Genomic DNA, 20,015 nt, shown 5'->3' with positions numbered 1-20,015 from the left:
TCTATTGTTGATTTATGCAACTTATAAGGTGTCACCTTCTGTAGACATACTGTAGGCTACTGTCACTGCTTTTCTACTTGGTCTCCTAGCAACTAAAGAAACAACAACTAATGGTTCGTCTTATTATTACATGGTCTATTATAGGGTCTATTTTATTGCAGATCTATTTACTTTCCAAGACGCACATCTTCTCCCATACCACTCACAAATACACCTCCTTAAAATAGCCAGCTTCTGTTCAGCTTGGTCTCTGCCTGGCCTGGTCCAGGTTGGGGGAAGGAAGTCAATATTTGGGTTCTTTCTTACAGTCAGTTGCTACTTGCCATGGCTCTACTGACGAGTCATGTTTTCTGTGGGTATACCCTGGACTGGGGCCTCAAGTCAACAGAACACACACGCATGCACACATCTTCCCTCCTGTCTTTCTCTCCCCCCCCCCCCTCCCTTCCTCTCTGCGGTTGAAGTAATTACATACTGCTAGACGGCGTGTTGCTGTGTTCCTTATGACAATGAGAGCGTGCGTTCATCATGCTTTAGGAACCCTGCTGTTTAATTAAAAGTTGGAATAAGAGTACCTCACACACATGCATGCACATGCGCATACACACACACGCTGTCCCATACATCCATTGCGCTGAGGACCTAAGGGGTCTGATAGTGATTGTGCCAGTGACAGGGCAGACTGGCAGCAGTGTTATTATGGTTGGTGGTGAGAATCTGCCTTTCAAAGCAGATCTTAGTTTCCTCGAATTACAACAGAACATTGGCACAAGCTGGCCTGGTTCCTCCATGACACCTGCCACTTCTTGTTGCAGAGTGAACTTCAAAGATTTGGTATAAAAACCCACACAGTGGGCCTCTCGAGTGGCGCAGCGGTCTAAGGCACTGCATTGCAGTGCTAGCTGCGTTACTACAGATCCTGGTTCGATACCGGGCTGTGTCACAGCCGGCCGCGTCCTGGAGACCCACGAGGCGACACACAATCAGCCCAGCGTCGTCCGGGTTAAGGGAGGGTTTGGCCGGTCGGGATGTCCTTGTCCAATCGCGCTCTAGGGACTCCTTGTGGCGGCTGGGCGCATGCATGCTGACACGGTCGCCAGCTGTACAGTGTTTCCTCCGACACATTGGTGCAGCTGGCTTCCGGGTTAAGTGGGCATCGTGTCGAGAAGCAGTGCGGCTTGGCGGGGTTGTGTTTCGGAGGACGCATGGCTCTCGACCTTCACCTCTCCCGAGTCCGTACGGGAGTTGCAGCGATGGGACAAGACTGTAACTACCAATTGGATATCACGAAATTGGGGAGAAAAAGGTTTTTAAAAAATAAAATAAAAAATAAACCCACAGAGTGAGCTGACTATGTAGTGTAGAACTGTATAGCCTGGCATGGACATGGTTGACTGTTCCATACAGTCAGGAGGGCCTAAAAGGATATATTGTATGGTTTGAAAACAGTACCAGAAGACAAGCAACATCAAAAGGGCTGACCAAAGGGCCTCATTTGACCCACAGATAATCTAATCACTTCACTTGGCACTTGCCCTGTAGCGAACAGACACATACACACACACACCCAGTAACAGACATTAGTCCTGTCTCCTCTGAGCTCGCCGCTCTGATGACACGTCACGGCCTGGTGAGCACACTCAGTGCCCATGAGTTTTTGATTACAGCATTGGGCTGTGCCCTTAACGCTAATGAGGGCTCCCTGGCCTGCTCTCTCTATGTCCTCTCCCTCTCTTGCTCTTTTCCTCCTTCCATCCCTCTCTCTGACGAGCATTCTGCCGAATGCCACTTACTTTTTCCATCGGGGACATCCCCCGTCAAGCACCACCAAGGGTGATGAAACTGCCTGCCGAGAGTGAGAGAGCGCGGGGGAGAAAAAAACAAGCCTGGAAAAATAGCATTCCAAACTCTTAATTCATAAACGTATTTAGTTATTAAAGCTGTGCAGCAGAAATGTGGCGGTTTTGTGAGGCGGGCCGGCCCCCCCTCTGAAACACACAGAGGCCTGTAGCAAAAGACAAAGAGCTGATTGAGCGCGCGCCCCAGGCTGGCCTTTAAAGCCCAGACGCTTTCAGCCTGACCTTCAACCCCCTTCTCTCCATTCAGCGCCTATGGCAGGGGAGTGGAGGAGAGAGAGGGGGAGAAAGAAAGAGAGGGCGTAAGAGAATGAAAGAGAGAGAGAGAGAGAGAGAGAGGGAAGAGAGCGTGAGGGTTAAAACGAACGAGAGATAAATAGAGAAAGAACATTTTGAGAGAGAGTGTGTGGGAGAACGAGACCATAAGCCTACAAGAACAAGGCCCAAGTTGTATTACCACGCATCCCACGGGGAATCGGCTAAGTACGAGGGTCTCTCTCTGTCCCCTCCCCCACCCCCCACTGCTGGTGGTCAGCCAAATAGCCCTTTTCTACAGAATAGACAGCTTCAGAGCTCAAGGGAATGACTTCTGGCCCCAATATTACTGGAACTCCTTTGTGCTCTCTCCCCAAGCACACAATGTGAATGTCAAAAAACCCTTCAGGGAAACAGCAGAACACTTCACTACTATATTGACTGTTTGATTTTCCACTTTATGTTCACTGTAGTGACATGTTTGTACAGCACTGACGAATGTATAAGTCTGAAACATATGCGTTTTTCTGTTTTATTTTTCGCACCTTGCACGGTCATCCTTTGCATTGTTTTGAGCATGGAGTAAGTAAGTATATTATCTTTTGCATCTATGCCTCCTTGAGTTCTTCCTTTTTATGGTTTGAGTGCGAGTACCTTTTGAACTCTATATTTTTTCTTCTACGCACCGGCCACCTTTCTTTTTAGCCTGAGTGTAAACACTCATATTGGCTTTCCACTATACATACAAAAATCCTACTGGCTGGCAGTGATCCTTTCACAAAATCTGTTTGCATCATTGGGGTGGACCAATCCATTATCCAGTTCAGTCATGCTTAGTGTTGGAACTAAACTACCACCCTGAAAATGAAATAAGGGAATATTGGAAGTCACTGTAGTGTGAAATGTGTAACATGATTTTCAAGACTAAATGACATACGGCGACTCATCAAAAGAGAAATGAAAACCTATTTTAACGTAGATGTTTTTAGCTGGAAATTCTGGTGTCAATGTGAGTTAGTGAAAGCTATGACAAGATGCAACAACCCCATCATTTTCCATTGGCAACAGAAAAATTTGCAGCCTGCCTGAAATGGAGAAAAAAAACTTCAGACTGGACTCAGGAATGGTGTCTTGGGGTGAATGTGGAAATGAGAGTGTTTAGCTGAACAGAGCAGATGATGATAAGATTCGTCAAGGTATTTGAATAGAGGGAGAATGGAAATAGTAACAGTAGACATAGAGATCAGGTAGAGCATTGGACTTACTGAAGTCTGCCTGGTCTGGGGTTAGAATTTCCCCAATAAATGGAGGTTCCACCAGCAGTGCTATGGTAAGGGGAGTAGGGTGGGGGGTGGAGAGTGGAGGGCAGACGGAATTGGTGTGGTGTCAAAGATAGGGGGCTCCCGAGTGGCGCAGCGGTCTAAGGCACTGCATCTCAGTGCAAGAGGCATTACTATAGTCCCTGGTTCGAATCCAGGCTGTATCACATCCGGCCGTGATTGGGAGTCCCATAGGGCGGCTCACAATTTTGTATTTTATTTATTTATTTAACCTTTATTTAACCAGGTAGGCAAATTGAGAACACGTTCTCATTTACAATTGCGACCTGGCCAAGATAAAGCAAAGCAGTTCGACACATACAACAACACATAGTTACACATGGAGTAAAACAAACATATAGTCAATGATACAGTGAAAAAAAATAAGTCTATATACAATGTGAGCAAGTGAGGTGAGATAAGGGAGGTGAAGGCAAACAAATATATGTATAAATAAATAAAAATATAAAAAGGCCATGGTGGCGAAGTAAATACAACACAGCAAGTAAAATAAAAACTAAAAACACTGGAATGGTTGGTTTGCAGTGGAAGAAAGCGCAAAGTAGAGACAGAAATAATGGGGTGCAAAGGAGCAAAGTAAATAAATAAATACAGTAGGTAAAGAGGTAGTTGTTTGGGCTAAATTATAGATGGGCTATGTACAGGTGCAGTAATCTATGAGCTGCTCTGACAGCTGGTGCTTAAAGCTAGTGAGGGAGATAAGTGTTTCCAGTTTCAGAGATTTTTGTAGTTCGTTCCAGTCATTGGCAGCAGAGAACTGGAAGGAGAGGCGGCCAAAGGAAGAATTGGTTTTGGGGGTGACCAGAGAGATAAACCTGCTGGAGCGCGTGCTACAGGTAGGTGTTGCTATGGTGACCAGCGAGCTGAGATAAGGGGGGACTTTACCTAGCAGGGTCTTGTAGATGACCTGGAACCAGTGGGTTTGGCGACGAGTATGAAGCGAGGGCCAGCCAACGAGAGTGTACAGGTCGCAGTGGTGGGTAGTATATGGGGCTTTGGTGACAAAACGGATGGCACTGTGATAGACTGCATCCAATTTATTGAGTAGGGTTTTGGAGGCTATTTTGTAAATGACATCACCGAAGTCGAGGATTGGTAGGATGGTCAGTTTTACAAGGGTATGTTTGGCAGCATGAGTGAAGGATGCTTTGTTGCGGAATAGGAAGCCAATTCTAGATTTAACTTTGGATTGGAGATGTTTGATGTGAGTCTGGAAGGAGAGTTTACAGTCTAACCAGACACCTAGGTATTTGTAGTTGTCCACATATTCTAAGTCAGAGCCGTCCAGAGTAGTGATGTTGGACAGGCGGGCAGGTGCAGGCAGCGATCGGTTGAAGAGCATGCATTTAGTTTTACTTGTATTTAAGAGCAATTGGAGGCCACAGAAGGAGAGTTGTATGGCATTGAAGCTCGCCTGGAGGGTTGTTAACACAGTGTCAAAAGAAGGGCCAGAAGTATACAGAATAGTGTCGTCTGCGTAGAGGTGGATCAGAGAATCACCAGCAGCAAGAGCGACATCATTGATGTATACAGAGAAGAGAGTCGGTCCAAGAATTGAACCCTGTGGCACCCCCATGGAGACTGCCAGAGGCCCGGACAACAGACCCTCCGATTTGACACACTGAACTCGATCAGAGAAGTAGTTGGTGAACCAGGCGAGGCAATCATTAGAGAAACCAAGGCTGTCGAGTCTGCCGATGAGGATGTGGTGATTGACAGAGTCAAAAGCCTTGGCCAGGTCAATGAATACGGCTGCACAGTATTGTTTCCTATCGATGGTGGTTAAGATATCGTTTATGACCTTGAGCGTGGCTGAGGTGCACCCATGACCAGCTCTGAAACCAGATTGCATAGCGGAGAAGGTATGGTGGGATTCGAAATGGTCGGTAATCTGTTTGTTGACTTGGCTTTCGAAGACCTTAGAAAGGCAGGGTAGGATAGATATAGGTCTGTAGCTGTTAGGGTCAAGAGTGCCCCCCTTTGAAGAGGGGGATAACCGCAGCTGCTTTCCAATCTTTGGGAATCTCAGACGACACGAAAGAGAGGTTGAAAAGGCTAGTAATAGGGGTGGCAACAATTTCAGCAGATAGTTTTAGAAATAAAGGGTCCAGATTATCTAGCCCGGCTGATTTGTAAGGGTCCAGATTTTGCAGCTCTTTTAGAACATCAGCTGACTGTATTTGGGAGAAAGAGAAATGGGGAAGGCTTGGGCGAGTAGCAGAGGGGAGGGCAGTGCTGTTGTCCGGGGTAGGGGTAGCCAGGTGGAAAGCATGGCCAGCCGTAGAAAAATGCTTATTGAAATTCTCAATTATAGTGGATTTGTCGGTGGTGACAGTGTTTCCTATCTTCAGAGCAGTTGGAAGCTGGGAGGAGGTGTTCTTATTCTCCATGGACTTTACAGTGTCCCAGAACTTTTTTGAATTTGTGTTGCAGGAAGCAAATTTCTGCTTGAAAAAGCTAGCCTTGGCTTTTCTAACTGCCTGTGTATACTGGTTTCTAGCTTCCCTGAAAAGTTGCATATCACGGGGGCTGTTCGATGCTAATGCAGAACGCCATAGGATGTTTTTCTGTTGGTTAAGGGCAGTCAGGTCAGGAGAGAACCAAGGGCTATATCTGTTCCTGGTTCTAAATTTCTTGAATGGGGCATGCTTATTCAAGATGGTGAGGAAGGCAATTTTAAAAAATGTCCAGGCATCCTCTACTGACGGGATGAGATCAATATCCTTCCAGGATACCTCGGCCAGGTCGATTAGAAAGGCCTGCTCGCTGAAGTGTTTCAGGGAGCGTTTGACAGTGATGAGTGGAGGTCGTTTGACCGCTGACCCATTACGGATGCAGGCAATGAGGCAGTGATCGCTGAGATCTTGGTTGAAAACAGCAGAGGTGTATTTGGAGGGCAGGTTTGTTAGGATGATATCTATGAGGGTACCCGTGTTTACGGAATTGGGGTGGTACCTGGTAGGTTCATTGATAATTTGTGTGAGATTGAGGGCATCAAGCTTAGATTGTAGGGTGGCTGGGGTGTTAAGCATGTTAAAATTTAGGTCGCCTAGCAGCACGAGCTCTGAAGATAGATGGGGGGCAATCAGTTCACATATAGTGTCCAGAGCACAGCTGGGGGCAGAGGGTGGTCTATAGCAGGCGGCAACGGTGAGAGACTTGTTTTTAGAGAGGTGGATTTTTAAAAGTAGAAGTTCAAATTGTTTGGGAACAGACCTGGATAGTAAAACAGAACTCTGCAGGCAATCTTTGCAATAGATTGCAACACCGCCCCCTTTGGCCGTTCTATCTTGTCTGAAAATCTTGTAGTTGGGGATGAAAATGTCAGAATTTTTGGTGGTCTTTCTAAGCCAGGATTCAGACACGGCTAAAACATCCGGGTTGGCAGAGTGTGCTAAAGCAGTGAACAAAACAAACTTAGGGAGGAGGCTTCTAATGTTAACATGCATGAAGCCAAGGCTATTACGGTTACAGAAGTCATCAAAAGAGAGCGCCTGGGGAATAGGAGTGGAGCTAGGTACTGCAGGGCCTGGATTCACCTCTACATCACCAGAGGAACAGAGGAGGAGTAGGATAAGGGTACGGCTAAAAGCTATGAGAATTGGTCGTCTAGAACTTCTAGAGCAGAGAGTAAAAGGAAGTTTCTGGGGGCGATAAAATAGCTTAAAGGAATAATGTACAGACAAAGGTATGGTAGGATGTGAATACAGTGGAGGTAAACCTAGGTATTGAGTGATGATGAGAGAGATATTGTCTCTAGAAACATCATTGAAACCAGGTGATGTCATCGCATATGTGGGTGGTGGAACTGTGAGGTTGGATATGGTATAGTGAGCAGGGCTAGAGGCTCTACAGTGAAATAAGCCAATAAACACTAACCAGAACAGCAATGGACAAGGCATATTTACATTAACTTCTTGCAACTATAGCATTTTTTGGTCTCCATATTAAACTGCCTCGTGCTCAATTCTTGATCGTACAATATGCATATTATTGTTATTATTGGATAGAAAACACTTTCTAGTTTCTATAGCCGTTGGAATTTTGTCTCTGAGTGGTACAGAACTACTTCTACAACACTTTTCCTGACAGGGAGTCAGATTTCAGACATTTTGACCCCTGATCTGGGGTCGGTTTTAAGGTGCCTGTAAATGCTATGGAGAAACCGACACTGCCTACGTCTTCCTCTGGGTGTCAGTACGTCATCACGCTTTGAATGGAGTCGATTGCACAATCAGAGCCACTATAAAACAAGAAAACGTGGAAGTACCGTCCTTTCCCTTCGCGCGTCTTACGCAAGATGGACATCGGACTTGCCTCCTTCCAAATGGTTGTTTAGCCAGTGATATTTCTCCGGTCATGTTTTTAGTCGTTATAGTTGTTAAAAACATCATAATGTAGTTAATTTGAACCGTTTTATAGCAATTTATATCCGTTTAGTGCGATTTTGAGGAATTTCTTTGTCGTGCACTTTGAAGCTTTGGTCACGTTTCGGGGTCTCGGTCGATGTTAGTGGACATTTCGAAGGACAGAGGACATCTATCGACCAAAAGAAGATTAGACCCAAGAAAGGATACATTGCCCAAGAATCTGATGGAAAATCACCTCATAGTAAGAAATATTTAATATGATAAATCGTTGTTCTGTCGAAATATTTTAAACGCATAATCCGCCATTTTGTTTGTTATCGCTTCACTTGGCGAACCCTGTATTGCACAGTAAGGATAATTTTAGAAATGTAAATCAGCGGTTGCATTAAGAACTAATTTGTCTTTCGATTCCTGTCAACCCTGTATTTTTTAGTCAAGTATATGATTAGCTTTCGATTAAACTAGATCACTCTGAAAGATGACGTCCGACATTTTGAGGCTTGATTTGCTAGTATTTTCATTGTATAACCACGGTTTTGTATGGCTAAATATGCACATTTTCGAACAAACTCTATATGTATGTTGTAAAATGATGTTACAGGAGTGTCATCGGAAGAATTCTGAGAAGGTTAGTGAAAAAATTAATATATTTTGGCGATGATTACGTTATAGCTCTCTTTGGCTTGAATCGATGCTCTGGTAACGTTTGCACATGTGGTATGCTAACTTATCGATTTATTGTGTTTTCGCTGTAAAACGCTTAGAAAATCTGAAATATTGTCTGAAATCACAAGATCTGGGTCTTTCCATTGCTATGCTTTGTCTATTCTTATTAAATGTTTTATGATGAGTAAATTGGTCATACACGTTGCTCTCTATAGTAATTCTAGTCGAGTTGTGATGGTCGGTGCAATTGTAAACTGTGATTTCTACCTGAAATATGCACTTTTTTCTAACAAAACCTATCCTATACCATAAATATGTTATCAGACTGTCATCTGATGAGGTTTTTTATTGGTTATTGGCTATCAATATCTTAGTTTAGCCGAATTGGTGATAGCTACTGGTGGAGAGAAAAAATGGTGGACAAAGAAATTGTGTATTTTGCTAACGTGTTTAGCTAATAGATTTACATATTGTGTCTTCCCTGTAAAACATTTAAAAAATCTGAAATGGTGGCTTTATTCACAAGATCTGTATCTTTCATCTGGTGTCTTGGACTTGTGATTTAATGATATTTAGATGCTACTATCTACTTGTGAAGCTATGCTAGCTATGCTAATCAGTGTGTGGGGGGGGTGGGGGGTGATCCCGGACCCGGGGTAGAGGCTCGTGAAAGGTTAAGGAGAGGCATGCTTAATCGAGTGATCAATAAGGGTCCAGTGAGTAGAGGTTGGTTGGGGTCACGGTGATCCAGACAGCTGGCCGGGTAGATGGCTATCGGTAGCAAGATAGCATAGTATGGAAGTCTATTTGTAGATACCTCGTGCGTTTCCGTCGGTAGGTTAGTGGGGTTCCGTGTGGTAGAGGGGATCAATCCAAATTGGCAAAATAGATATAGTGACCCAAGAAAAAATAAAAATAAAATAATAATAATAATAATTGTCCGATATACTTATTCAGATAGCAGCCGATAAGACAGCTAACGGTTAGCGGGCCCCAGATGAGCGTTCAGGTAACGTCGGGACGGAGGTGCCAGTTGGATAACTCCCTCGGGCAGATAACGTCGGCAGTCAGTCGTGAAGGCCCGGTGGGGCTCCGTATCTGCAGCAACAACAACAAAAAAAAAAAAAACGGGTCCGGATAGGTGACTGTAGCCCAGGAATGGCTGATGGAACTCCTCAGCTGGCTAGCTCCGGAATGATTTGAGTTTGCTCCGGGATCGACGTAAGCCAATAGTCACACGGTTTGCAGCTAGCTAGCTGCAAATGTCCAGAGCCTGCGGCTGAAATCCGGGGAAACTGAGAGAAAAAAAAGTCCCGGAATGCTCCGGTCCGAGTCGCGTTGCACAAAAGTGCCGGTAGATTATCGAGCTAAAGGAATAGCTGATGACCACAAAACGTGGGCAGCTGAAACACCAACGCTAGCCAGCAGACCGGCTAATTTCTGGGCAGCTACAGATTAGCTTCTGGCTAGCTATCGGATAGCTTCTGGTTAGCTTTCTGGCTAGCTTCTGAATTAGCCCCTGGCTAGCTTCCACGGTGGATTTTCAGATTTGAGGTAAATAATACTTTTTTGTAATTGGTGAAGCGGGTTGCAGGAAAGCTTTTGCAGGAAAGCTTTTGTAGTTGAGTTCTTGGATAATAAAATATATAAAAGATATGCGAAGAAAGGTGTAAATATATATATATACAGGACACGACAATACGAAACAGAAATGACGTCTGAACTGCTAAGCCATCTTGGAAACAACAATTGGCCCAGCGTCGTCCGGGTTTGGCCGGGCCGTCATTGTAAATAAGAATTTGTTCTTAACTGACTTGCCTAGCTAAAAAAAGGTTAAATAATTCTTATTCTTTAAAAAAAAATAGGGGTCAAAAGAGAAAACAAGAACAAGTGAGACGAATCAGGAAAAAGGACAGAGTTACACGAGGCAGGTGAGGGGAGTGTGAGGGGAAAGGAAAAATGGAACGTGTTAATTAGAAATAACAGAATATTTCTCAAGAGAGTTCTCTCAACAGACACAGTTGCACAACTCAGAAAAAGTCCCTGGGCTATTCAGACTGAATGAATTGTGAGGAGGCCCAAGCTTTGTGGAAATTGAAAATCGGGATGTGTGAACAGTGTGAAAATACCTCGTAGGGCACAAGGACAAGTCTGTGATAACCAATGACTGTTTCCTGTGAGATGAAGAATCCTGATGTGTACTGTATATCGAATGAAACTGCAATGTATTAAATATAGTTGCAGTCTATCAGTAGATATGTTACATTCCACTGTCTTTAACGTCCCGTCACATAGACATATGTGAACCAGATGTTAAACGAGACACACATTTAATGAATATCAGAACACACGACAGAGCTATAATGCATGAGTTGTACACTATATCTAGTATAGCAGCAGTGTATCTGCAATGTGATATTCCTCTGACATCAATGCCACTTGTCACAGAGAACTTACAATGTTAATAATGATAAATGTAAAAATGCTAAACAGTTGTCTATAATCTACAGTGCATCTGTAATGACCCATGCATTCAATACTAATGTCCATTCACAGAGCAACGTACTTCAAATGTAGGAATGATAAATGACAAATACTGTACAGTCCTCCATATATGTAGTATCTACAGAGTATAGCAGCAGTGTATCTGATCACACTGCAATGAGTGTTAAAGATACTATTTGCAATGCTCCTTTGACATGCGTGTCCATTCACACACTCATTCCAGTGTGAGCTTGATGATAAATGACCAACGCACTGAATGGAAAAACCAATGACAAAGCTCCGTTGCATGACAGAGTCCAGGGAAGGAGGTCAGAGGTTATCTCTTAGGGAATTATGTCAATATATCACTGGAGCTGAATGGAAATCCTTCAGACTGGACACACTTCCCTCCACTCTCTGCATTTGCGTGTGCGTCACAAAATGACACCTTGTTCCCTATATAGTGCACTACTTTTGACCACAGGGCTGTCGTCAAAAGTAGTACACTATTTATATTGGAAAGCAGCTTGCTTCTCTGTTGGTTGGATCCACTCTGTAAAAAAAGGGGTTTCGGACTCGGAGCGTCAACTAGGAGTTGGCACTTCCTGTTGTTCCCATTAGGATGGAAAAGGCTGGGAGACTGGACTGATTTCTCACTAAAAACCAGTGCAATATATTACACTGGAAAAGACATCAATGGGACTATTTTCTGATGACTCAATCATTCTTCCATTGCTTTGGTTAGACCAGGGGACATGCTCTGAAAGTCATTGAGCAAGAGTTTGAGAAGAAATTCTCATTGTGTAAACATTTCTACTAGGTCATTTAAGCAATAAGGCCCTATGGGGTGTGGTACATGGTCAATATACCACGGCTAAGGGCTGTTCTTACGCAGGACGCAACGCGGAGTGCCTGGATACAGCCCTTAGCCGTGATATTTGCCACATACCAGAAACCCTTGAGGTGCCTTATTGCTATTAGAAACTGGTTACCAATGTAATTTGAGCAGTAAAAATACATGTTTTGTCATACCCGTGGTATACAGTCTGATCTATCACTGCTGTCGACCAATCAGCATTCAGGGCTCGAACCATCCAGTTTATAATAAACATTATATCACTGTAGACTGTTATGCAAAGAAATATAATAATAATAATAATACAAATCTCATTTGCATTTATGTCAGTGCAATAATATGCATTATGCAATGCTAACTCTTACAGTGAGATCCTAGCTGCAGGAACTCTTAAAAAGGCTCCAGTCCAGAGTCTGTTGCAAGTCCCCTGTCATAAACTTGAACTGCTGGTGAAGCCTATAATAATCAAGTAGGTATGCTGGATCCAGCAGTGCCCGGATCCAGCCGTGCCCCTGCTGCGCACACAGAAACACACACAGGCCTTCACTGAAACAATATCACTGAATAGACGAGAGAATGTATGATGCATGCCCCTCCCTTGCTTGGAGAGCAAGTTCATACGATTTAATGAAGGGATCGATGTAAGGTGACGCTCTAAGAACAGAAGTCAAGTCTCTACAGGAAAGATGGCTTCAACCAGCTCTGCTTCACAGTAACATTCTCCAGAAACAGTATAGAAGTTCCTATATGTTCCTGTCAAATACAGAGAACAATGACAGTGCGGTGCGTGTCAAAAGGTGGTGGCGGCACCATCCCTAAAGGCTAAAGGGTTTGTGGGTAGTCCAGTTCATGGTGACACGACCTAATTAGTGTTAATGAAGCATCTGCACAACTTGGAAGTGTTGTGATCCTTGTCACAGTCAAATTGCTGCCATGAGAGAAAACAAAGAGCAGAGAGGTAGTGGCTAAACTCTCCTGTTAAGTCCCAGGCTACTGTTGGCCGTCGACGACTCCGTACGGTAAACACTGTTTCAGTGACTATCTGAGTCTTTCCTAGATCAAAGAGTTGTGGGTAGTTTTGTTTCCCATTCTTTTGGTCATTTCAGCGAGTATTGTGAATTTGCTTTTTCAAACTACCGGAAGAAAAGCTGTAAACCGTTTAGCGAATCCCAGTAGAAGGATTATTACTATGCTAATGGACAGTTGGTTACTCCCATAACGTAGAGCAGGAAACCATGTCTAACTGTAATACACTATGATAACAAACTCTGCACTGGAGGGAACTTGAGACTACTGAATAATCAGCTAGATAAGTGAACCACCATTATATCTATTCACATATTTTCATTGGGATGTTCCGTAATATTTATATCCAAGTACATCTGAATATTTACTCTCTTTGTATTATCAAGTAGCCAAATCGACTTGCTGGCCTGACGAGCACACATGCAGGATTTGGTTTTCGGGCCAGAGATTAGTTGATATCCAACTGACATCTGTGATATCCCCCCACTGACATCCTGTCAGTAATGTAGGTCAATTAGACAGATGTATTTGTTACCATCTGCTACTAGTAATAAGTTGAGAATTGTATCTGAAACCGTAACAAATATGCCCTCTGTGTAAACTAAATCTCTTGAAGAAGTGTTTGCTAAAGAGGAGAGGAAAAGTCCACTTTTCGAAGGCAACATGAACTGTTATTGGCACAACCGACTGTAGCAGCATCAAGGGCCCAGAGCTGGAGTGGATGAGCAAGCCTCTTCCCATGCCGCCTTTCATCATGACGGAACATCACCCACCACCCAATTAAATGAACTGCTACTATTGTTACACTAATATACAGCATGTTAATTATTCAAATGTAGTTCTTAAATGTAGCCTTTTTTGAATAAGAAAGAGTACATACAAATACCAGTACTTGGTTCCTCTTTCATATTGAAATCAAGAAGGAAAAAAATGAAGGAAAATAAGCCAGCTTACTATTGTGCAGTCACATTCCTATTTTGACTAGGGTGGGGGCAATTTGTATTGTAGATTTTTTTATTGTAGAAATACAAAATAAAAGTGGTTTTGGAAGGATTCTAATGGTGATTATTATGTTGCATAAACATGTTTAGTGCTTTCCTCCAGAATTATGGCCTAGATTGCTGCTACTCAGGGGATAGATTGCTGCTACTCAGGGGATAGATTGCTGCTACTCAGGGGATAGATTGCTGCTACTCAGGGGATAGATTGCTGCTACTCAGGGGATAGATTGCTGCTACTCAGGGGATGGATTGCTGCTACTCAGGGGATAGATTGCTGCTACTCAGGGGATGGATTGCTGCTTCTCAGGGGATAGATTGCTGCTACTCAGAGGATAGATTGCTGCTACTCAGGGGATGGATTGCTGCTACTCAGGGGATGGATTGCTGCTACTCAGGGGATAGATTGCTGCTACTCAGAGGATAGATTGCTGCTACTCAGGGGATAGATTGCTGCTACTCAGGGGATGGATTGCTGCTACTCAGGGGATAGATTGCTGCTACTCAGGGGATAGATTGCTGCTACTCAGGGGATAGATTGCTGCTACTCAGGGAGGAAAACTGCTGATACCAAATGTAGAAGTTTCACATTGTGTATTGTACTAGCCTATCTAAATGTAAGTTGTGACCCTGTCTGACCTCCTAAAATCTAAGTGTTTATGTTGCTTATGCCTAGAGACCTGCTACTGCTTGTCAGTCTGGAAGACAGGCAGGCTTTCTTGAGCCTACTGCCTGAGATTCAGAGAAACAGCCCTTCTCTAATTCTGTAGCCTACTAGAAACCATATATTTTAGAATTATAAAAATGCCAAAGTTGGCTTTCAACTCTTAAAATTGAGCCCAATATAACCGTTATCAATTATCACTCATTTTGAGAAATAGAAACCTTCTCCATTTGGAAAACATTTAGAAAGATAACATTCTTATTCGTGTGTATGAATTTACCATGTTCAATTTGACTGCCCTATTTTATTTGTTCTAAGCTAGCACAGAGATGTGAGGGTTTGTTCAGGAGAAAGAAGAGAAGAGTGCAGGCAGAGCCACAGTCACCAGTTAGAACTCATAACAGATTATTATCAGGAGCCGCAAATTAGGTTGTCAAGAGCAGCAATTAAGGGCTGCACCATTATTTATACTTGAATCTGAAGAAAAATGTAATGAACTGCTTTAATTGTGACCGACAATCCAGGTTAATTCTCTCCTGAAGATAATGTAAGAATTTGTTAAAAAAGAAAATTAAAACAATGTTTTAGGTCACACAGTTTGGGAACCATTGAGTAAAACCATTCATACTGACACTGAATAATAATCAAAGACAATGCCCTGGCACTGTGAACAAATAAACAATCAAGGATTAAGGGATGACATTGAAATGCTTAACCCCATCACAGACAGTGTTCTAAAATACTAGTTTTTTATTTTTCTTATCCTCTCATGAGTAGTCCTCCTATCGCACACCATCCCTTCCTCCCTTAGCAAGTTCTGCTCAGCTTTCTGCCCCCTGTTCACGTCAGTGACGCAGGTGTGTCTGAGTGTGACCAGTGACCCCCTCCGAGAAGGCCAGAGCAGAACAACAACAAAGAACACATCAAAATAACTGCAGCTGCCGCCTCTTGTCCTTCTGCCCCGCGTCAGTGTGACTATCTGAGAGCCCAGGCTGTCTGACAAACAACGCCACTGACTGACACACACATTACACACGTCACACTGTACTATGAAACAAAGATAAATTAGATAAATAATGATAGTAAAAAGCTTTGATTTTGGAATGAGATGTTCGATGAGCAGGTGTCCACATACTTTTGGTCATGTAGTGTATGTGGTAGTAGAGTAGTGGCCTAAGGGCACACACTTAATATGTTGCGAAATCTCTTGTGAAATGTAATGTCATGTTTTTATTGTGTATATACAGGGAGGGCATTGTGAGAATTTTCCCATGACCCCAAAGTTAAAACAAACTTCCTGGGAGCCTTTTGAACAAAATTGGTGCCTTTGACCCATCTTAAACAAGTGTTGTCACTCTGCTGGAAATAACTTACATAATTAATCCCCTTTAATTGATATTTTATGTTTGAATTGTTTTAAAATAAATTTGCGTAAGAATACATAACACAGTGTATATACATTTCCACCTACTGTTTGCATATGGGATTTCAAACATCACAAAAAAACAATAAATAACCAAGCAGTCTCGAGGTCAACGTAGTCTGTGATAAAATGCCTTTAAACCAAGGGAAGACTGAGTCAGACTGGAGATAGTTCATTTTGAAGCCTCTGGTTTAAAATGAGCATTGGGAAGAACTCTCTAACTAACCTCTGTTTCTATGGTTTCTAAACAATGTGCTCTGGCTGCTGTAGGAATGTCTGCTAGGAAGAGGGGGCATGTGAACCAGTGGAATACCGAGAGATGAAAGACAGGCTGGAAGATGTCTCCCATAGAACTGTATCGAGATATGCTGCAGAGGTCAAGAGAAGAGGTTGAGAGGGACCATAATGAAGTGAACATCGGGAACCTTCAGTGGACCAAAAGACAATAGACAAGAGGTTGAAAATAACGTCCCCCTTCAACAACCGTTAAAGACTCTGGATTTCTCTCTCACACAGCTTCAAATGCCAGTTCAACCGGTTCAAATGTTAGGTCCCTGAGAGACTAGGAAAGGGAAAATCTTCAACACAGCAAACACAACAGGATGTGCATCATAATGAGTTCAGAAGTGGCACCTCTACTTCCATCACTCTACACTATGTAAGGGGGGAGGAAGGAGAGGCGAGGGCCTACATGCCACAATGACAACCCACTGGACAGGGAGAGCCGGCACCAACGTGTTGACCAGACAAATCCAACTCAGGAAACCAGTAATGTTCCTTCCCAACTGCTGTCATATAATAATCTAAAAATGGAACGGTGAGCACAGCACACTGGCTGCCCCGGCCTTCACTGCTGCCAGACAAGGCATATTTTTTATTCTGAAACAGAACATTCTGTCTGAGTAATGGATACAGTTTTTAGTCATGGATATTTACTAACAACAAGTCCAAATTGTAACACTAACTGACCTGAAGAGTGAAAGTTAAAATAGACATTTTGACTGCCAGAAATAGCAAGCTCTTCGTGATAGCAATAGAAAAAAGACTTCAAGACTTCAGTGTAGGAAAAACATGTCGATACAGTAGGACATGCGTGTGAGACTCAAGTAAGACTGGATGGTTTATCAGCCGATTATTTTGCGGAAAACCCCAGAAATCCCATATCTTCTCAATTATATTTTCAGACTTTTCCACTTCCTTTTGTATTTGAATAACCTTTTGTGTAGTGTGTAATGTATATCTGCCAAATGTGATTTGACCCTGAGGCCACTAACCCAAGCTTCCCAGCAGGATTTGGCCGAGAACTACAAACCCGCCCCAAGTAGTGTCTGGTGTGTTCATATCTATAATCATCAATGGGTCAACAAACCACTCATATGCTCCAATTTGACTGTTGGCGGCTTAGAGACTTTAAATCTACTACTGTGAGTGTGATCTGCTAATGCTGTGAGCAGCCCGTAACTCACCTGCTTAGTCATGGCTAACTCTGGATGCTTCAATAAAGGAGGTGTACAGTTTAAGGACTTTTGGACTCCTTGCCTGTACATATCCAGCTTGAGCCATTCGGTGAGGAAACTCTTACAACTTTTTTAAAAACAGCCATTTCACATCTGAAAACTGTTTTCCTAGACTTCGAGCTTGGCTTAGTTGGATGCGAACCATTCATATTATGCTTGTGTTAAAAGGATAGTTCACCCAACAACTTTCGTCATTCCTATTTTTTGATAAAGCACACTTTTCTTTTAACCCCAATGTCAACCTTTGACATCGCATTGTTGTTTTTAGCTGTATAGATGATGTATTTTGGATGTTCTCAGTGTATTTTCAACGCTTTCAGACAATGTGATTAATCACTTCTTTTTTTTTAAAGTGCAATAAGATAACAAAAAGTTAATTTGAGTTAACTGATTAACTCTGACAGCCCTAATTCGGTGTTTAACAAATCATCAGTTTCGTCAAAAAAAAACACCATTGTGTGGATACTGTAGATATCATGTACACTGAGTATACCAAACATTAGGAACACCTTCCTAATATTGAATGTGTCCCCCTTGGGCTGTTGCGGTCTTGAAAGGTCATTTTTATGGTGAAAATTATCTTCCTCAAACTTGAAATTCAAATGCTGCGTATGTATGCCAGTTAGGCTCTACACCTGTTGTAAAGCGGATTAATGTGCTTCATTTTAAGTCATTTGGCCACTTTAGTGATACAAAACTTATCAAAACATATAAGCCTATGGCCTAGACTACATGAGGTGTGCGACTATGATTTGGTTAATTTTCATGCCAGCCAGTTAGGCTCTACACCTGTTGTAAAGAGAAGCAATGTGCTTAACATTTGGAAAGTTGAGAAATAAATATAAATGCAATTAAGGTCACAGTTATGAAAACTTAGGACACTAAAGAGGCCTTTCTACTGACTCTGAAAAACACCAAAAGAATGATGCCCAAGGTCCCTGCTCATCTGCGTGAACGTGCCTTAGGCATGCTGCAAGGAGGCATGAGGACTGCAGATGTGGCCAGGGAAATAAATTGCAATGTCCGTACTGTGAGACGCCTAAGACAGTGCTACAGGGAAACAGGACGGACAGCTGATCGTCCTCGCAGTGGCAGAACACGTGTAACAACACCTGCACGGGATCGGTACATCCGAACATCACACCTGCGGGACAGGTACAGGATGGCAACAACAACTGCCCGAGTTACACCAGGAACGAACAATCCCTCCATCAGTGCTCAGACTGTCCGCAATAGGCTGAACTGAGAGCTTGTAGGCCTGTTGTAAAGCAGGTCCTCACCAGGCATCACCGGCAACAACGTCGCCTATGGGCACAAACCCACCGTCGCTGGACCAGACAGGACTGGCAAGAAAGTGCTCTTCACTGATGAGTCGCGGTTTTGTCTCACCAGGGTGATGGTCGGATTCGCTTTCATCGTCGAAGGAATGAGCGCTACACCGAGGCCTGTACTCTGGAGCGGGATCGATTTGGAGGTGGAGGGTCCGTCATGGTCTGGGGCGGTGTGTCACAGCATCATCGGACTGAGCTTGTTGTCATTGCAGGCAATCTCAACGCTGTGCGTTACAGGGAAGACATCCTCCTCCCTCATGTGATACCCTTCCTGTAGGCTCATCCTGACATGACCCTCTAGCATGACAATGCCACCAGCCATACTGCTCGTTCTGTGTGGGATTTCCTGCAAGACAGGAATGTCAGTGTTCTGCCATGGCCAGCGAAGAGCCCGGATCTCAAACCCATTGAGCACGTCTGAGACCTATTGGATCGGAGGGTGAGGACTAGGGCCATTCCCCCCAGAAATGTCCGGGAACTTGCAGGTGCCTTGGTGGAAGAGTGGGGTAACATCTCACAGCAAGAACTGGCAAATCTGGTGCAGTCCATGAGGAGGAGATGCACTGCAGTAATTAATGCAGCTGGTGGCCACACCAGATACCGACTGTTACTTTTGATTTTGACCCCCCCTTTGTTCAGGGACACATTATTCCATTTCTGTTAGTCACATGTCTGTGGAACTTGTTCAGTTTATGTCAGTTGTTGAATCTTATGTTCATACAAATATTTACTCATGTTAAGTTTGCTGAAAATAAACGCAGTTGACAGTGAGATGACGTTTCTTTTTTTGCTGAGTTTAGTAGGCCTAGCTGATGGAGCCCCTTATTTTTAATAAGAGGCCATAACTGATTTCTCACGCAATTGCATAGCCTATAGAAATGTTGCGCAACATGAGCTCATGGGCTCTCATGAAGTGTTTGATTAGATTTTCGATTACATTTGCATTAATGTCAGAGTGATTTGAGGGAGAATAGAGTGCTGAGTACCAGGCAGTTAGCAAGTTTGGTAGGCTACTAACGACCATCAGCAGCATCAGAGCTAGGAGAAGCCTAATTACCATGACTAAACGGTCACATGGAATTTGACTGCCGTCATGACTCGTGACTGCCGGTGTGGCAGTAATACGATTTCTATAACAGCCCTAGTCCCCCCCACCCCCTTTGCCCTCAGAACAGCCTCAATTTGTCCAGGAATAGACTCTGCAAGGTGTCAAAAGCGTTCCAAAGGGA

At 43.5% G+C, this 20,015-nt stretch overlaps 1 protein-coding gene across 13 annotated transcripts in view; it reads right to left on the bottom strand.

The window, feature by feature from the left end:
* LOC139542363 (basement membrane-specific heparan sulfate proteoglycan core protein-like) overlaps positions 1-20,015 on the bottom strand; it is a 161,402-nt gene that overhangs the window by 90,870 nt on the left and 50,517 nt on the right. The window lies entirely within an intron of this gene.

The sequence above is a fragment of the Salvelinus alpinus genome, chromosome 17 (genome assembly GCF_045679555.1).
Source record: "Salvelinus alpinus chromosome 17, SLU_Salpinus.1, whole genome shotgun sequence".
Taxonomy (NCBI): Eukaryota; Metazoa; Chordata; class Actinopteri; order Salmoniformes; family Salmonidae; genus Salvelinus; species Salvelinus alpinus.
Note: the sequence above shows the minus strand (reverse complement) of the source record. Positions and strands in the feature narration are given on the sequence as shown.